Genomic DNA, 4,257 nt, shown 5'->3' with positions numbered 1-4,257 from the left:
CTCGTGTTTTCCCCCCACTTGGAGTTGAAGCCACCAAGGTGCAGACAAGGGTGTCTTGTTCAAGTTCACATGTGGCTGCAGCTCCAGGAATTAAATACATTCAGACTCTTCCTGCTACAAGTCTGAGGTTTCTTGGAGTTTTCCAGGATTCTTTACTTTTGCTGGGCCCAATCTGTTTCCTTGCAGTTATCAGCAGTAAAACGGCCACTATGAAATGACAGGAGGCTGTGGGCTTCTTAGGGGGGGAACAGGGCTGGGAACAGAAGATGGGGCACCACTCCCTGGTTCTGTAGGAGAATCTGAAATGGACGCCAGAGGGCCGCTAAGTCAGGAGGGGAGCCAGGGCCGAATCCTGAGGACCTCCGTTGAGCATTGAGGCGAGGCAGCTAAATCTCTAAGAGGCCCCGAAGGAGGCTGAACCCTCGGGAAGGGGGCTCAGCAGGAGTGAGTGGAGACAGATGCCTGAAGCAGGATCCTGTGCACTGGGAACTTAGGTCTTCTGGGGTTGGAGATCCAAGCCTATCCCTCACCTCCGGGGGGTTGGAGCCGGGCCTCAAATCCCAATCTTCAAGCTGTGGGACAAGCCCAGCCTCCAGGTTTTTCCTCCAGAGCCAAGTTCCAGGGGCCAAGCCCCTTTGAGGGAAACAACACACATGTAAAGAGCTCCTGACTCAGAAGCAGACCAGGAGCCCTCTCCCAAGATGCACTGGGTGAGGTCCAGCCCCTCATCCTTACCCCCCAGAATGACACCTTCAGTCTCCCCATTACCACTGTTCCTTTGGGATATACACTGGGGTCAAGCCCTTTGCAGGGAGGTGACATGAAGTCTCTAACACCTCGGTGGGAATTTATCCACACAAGGGCGAGTGTGGGGTGAATATTCTATTCCAGAGGCTGCAAGGGGTTGGGGGTGGCACATGAGATGAGGGTGGAATACACTAGAGAAGCAGGTCCCAATTTGGCCCTGGGGTCAGGGCCTGAAGAACAGGGGGTGGATCCCCAAGGGAAAAAAGGAATTGAATTAGGTACATTTTAACGAGACCATTATGTTTTAGGAAACACCTCTGCTGGAGAGTTTGTGCTTTAAGAACCGGATGAAGGCAGTGTGGTCAGGGGTTGGTGATCAGGGAAAGGCCACCTGGGGTCTGCACATGTTTTCTCCCCCCAGCCCTCACCCCTGCCCCCCAGCTCAGCTCCCTCCCCACCAAGGTTTCCGGAGCCGCCACCCACAGAGCAGCCTCAGGGCTGGGCGCTGAGTCACAGGCTGCGGTGCCCGCCAGGGGGGCGAGGGTGGCAGATGGCTTGACGTGGGTGAGAGTGGGGAGGGGTGGGCCTGTGGGAGGGGGCAGTGACCCTGGGCCCAGCAGGGAGGGGTTCGAGGAAGTGACCTGGGAGGTGGGCCGGGTCCTGTGTCGAGCCCCCACCCCTCTCCCCGCTCTTCCTTTCTGGGTTTCCGGGATGCCATTCCAGTAGGGGCAGCCAGCCGTGGCCAGGCTGGGGTAGAGAGTGACCCTGAGGGGGCCTGAGGCCCAGGGCTTCCGCACAGCCTGCCTGGCCCCGCTGGTCCGGCCGTGGGAGGCAGAGCCCGGCTGTGTTTACCCAGGCCAGGCACTTCCGGAGCAGATGGGCGCCTGTCAGCGCTGCCAGCCAGGAACCAGGCTGACATCCTCTCAATGCCAAGTGGCAGGTGACTCGGGGGCCTGGACGGGAACATGTGTTTGGCTTTGCTGCTTATTAGGAGAAATCTCTCCAGGCTGAGAGCTGCCTGCACACCTGAGTGAGCGCAGCCCCAGCGAGGGGGCACACAGACTCTCTGACCCAAAGAGGCCTGGCCCTTTTAGTTACTGAGAGCTGGGGACTTTAGATCTCTGTTGAGCTCCGCTTTTTGCAGCCGCTATCTTGGCGTGTTAGGGTCCTAGGACGGTCATTACAATGTACTGAAAACTGGGTGGTTTAAACCACAGCGATGTGCTCTCCTACAGTTCTGGAAGCTAGAATTCCCAAATCAAGGTCCCGGCAGGGTTGGTTCCTGAGACTGTTTCCTGCAGTCCATGGGTTGCCAGCAGTCCCTTGAACACAACCCATGGACGCATCACTCCAGTCTCTGCCTCCACCATCACGTGGTGTTGTCCCCTCTGTGACCTCACTGTCTCTTCTCTTCGTATAAGGACACCAGTCATATTGGATTAAGGGCCTACCCACTCTGGTATGACGTCATCTTAATTTAATGACTGCAACACTCCAGTAATAAATAGTAGATCGCTACAAAGCCTTGTCTAATAAGGTCACATTCTGAGGTTCTAGGAAGGACATGAATTTTTGGGGGGCGATGCCTGGCTTGCTCACCAGCTTCACTCCTTATCTCATCTCTAATTCTTCCTCCCTCTCGCTCCTTTCCTCCCTCTTCCCTGCTGCCCCCAGCCCCAAGCTCAAGGGGAGGGGGAGGCTGCCTTATTCCCAGGCAGGACTCTGGAACCTGCAGCTGTAAATTAGAAAGAACTCCAGAAACAACTGAATTGTTTTTACTAATATACTCTTCCCCATTAAGAGGCAATCAATTTACAACTGTGGTTTTAATCCTTTTTAGTGTTTTGGAGGCCTCTGGGACAGACGGACTTTGGACTCCCACTCAGGATAAAGGTACAAGTGCACACACCTGTCTTCCAATCCCTATCTTCCTTTCCTTGGGTTCCGGAGAAGGTTTTCTGGGAGCCAAAGATTGCCTGCCCTGGAGCCAAAGGAGGCTGCAGCTCCTCGGCATCCCAGTGCTTGGGAGCTTAGGGTTTGCCACCCAGGTCAAGGATCTGGGGAGAGTTTCCTCAGTTCAGACTGTTGTCAGAGTGTGTATGTCAGGTAGGGTAGGCATGACTGGGGTAGGGGTGTGGAGGGCCCAAGAAAAAGAGGATGCTTTCATGTGGTGTGAACATGGCTTTTTGTTTGTTTTTTTCTCTTGCTTCAATAGCCACCACACCAGAGACATCGTTGAGAAGAGACCCAGAGCCTGCGTTCTCCAAGGACAAATCCTGAGCAGATAACAGTGGCTTCTTCTGGGGAGGGCTCTAGCACTGGGGGCCTCCGGGGAGGATTTTTCTTGTCGCTCCCTGTATTTTGGGATGATTTGACCTTCTCTGGTGAGAATGCTTCTAAATATTAATTTTGCATGAAATAAATGTTTTTCAAAGGAAGGCTCTCGTATTCTGGGGTTTCAGATCCCTTTGAACAGCTTATGAAAACTGTGGACTGGTTCTCCCCCGTCCTGCCCACCATGTGCATCCCCAGCTCGGAGGGAGGACCAGACTCCTGATCCTGGAGGTGACCCAGCTCCTTCCCATGTAGAAACCCACCTGCTGCCACTAGCCAGGCCACTGGGATGTCCTCTCCCCGTCCCCGCTCCTTGCCTGTGCACGAGCGCGCGTGTTAAGTTGCTTCAGCCGTGTTCGACTCTTTGCGACCCTATGGACTGTAACCTGCTAGGCTCCTCTGTCCATGGGATTCTCCAGGCAAGAGTACTGGAGTGGGTTGCCATGCCCTCCTCCAGGGGATCTTCCTGACTCAGGGATCAACCAGCATCTCTTTATGTCTCCTGCATTGCCAGGTGTGTTCCTTACCACTGGAGCCACCTGGGAAGCCCTACTTCTTACCCAGTCCCCCCACAAATTCTAGACTGACTCTTTGTGGGGTCCCTGTTTCTCTAACTAGAGGCATCAGAATCACTTCCTGTTATTCTCTGAGTCACTGCCCCAGGTAAAGAGCTTTCACTGTGCCTTTTGGACTTCACCTGGATCCAGAGACAGGTTCCACCGTGGAACAATGCTCATCCCCTGTCCAGTACCCCTGGGAATTACTTGGGAGTGGGGAGAAGGGGAAACCATCTCCTCTTAAGAGTCAGGATGATGAGATGGGTGGCATTGAAGACTGCGATGGTCTCAACTGGAAGAGACCCTGGAGGATCATCCCACCCCAGTCAGGGACTGAGGATCCAGAGGCAAGGGTGGCTTTTCCCAAGTCCCCCACTGTCCTCTGAGCCCTGTCCCTGGGCCTGGGCCTCTCCTCTGCACTGAGATGGGCCCGGGCTACAACGGGGAAGGTAAGAGGGGTGCAAGGTAGGGGTTCTCTTCCAGGCTCTATGGATCTTGCCTCACTCTCACCTCAAGCGACTTATTGAATGAAGCAGATGTCCCTGTCACCTGACCCAGAAACTGGCATGGAGTCAGGAAGGGAAGACAAGGCAGGAGGAAGCTCAGCCCCACCCCACCG

At 54.9% G+C, this 4,257-nt stretch overlaps 1 long non-coding RNA gene across 1 annotated transcript; it reads left to right on the top strand.

The window, feature by feature from the left end:
* The first annotated feature begins 1,469 nt into the window (after window positions 1-1,469).
* Window positions 1,470-3,073, top strand: LOC136158318 (uncharacterized). The gene is made up of 3 exons (XR_010661327.1): window positions 1,470-1,687; window positions 2,588-2,640; window positions 2,963-3,073. It is a non-coding gene; the product is annotated as an uncharacterized lncRNA (long non-coding RNA).
* The last annotated feature ends 1,184 nt before the right edge of the window (window positions 3,074-4,257 follow it).

This window comes from Muntiacus reevesi, chromosome 2, assembly GCF_963930625.1.
Source record: "Muntiacus reevesi chromosome 2, mMunRee1.1, whole genome shotgun sequence".
NCBI lineage: Eukaryota > Metazoa > Chordata > Mammalia > Artiodactyla > Cervidae > Muntiacus > Muntiacus reevesi.
Note: the sequence above shows the minus strand (reverse complement) of the source record. Positions and strands in the feature narration are given on the sequence as shown.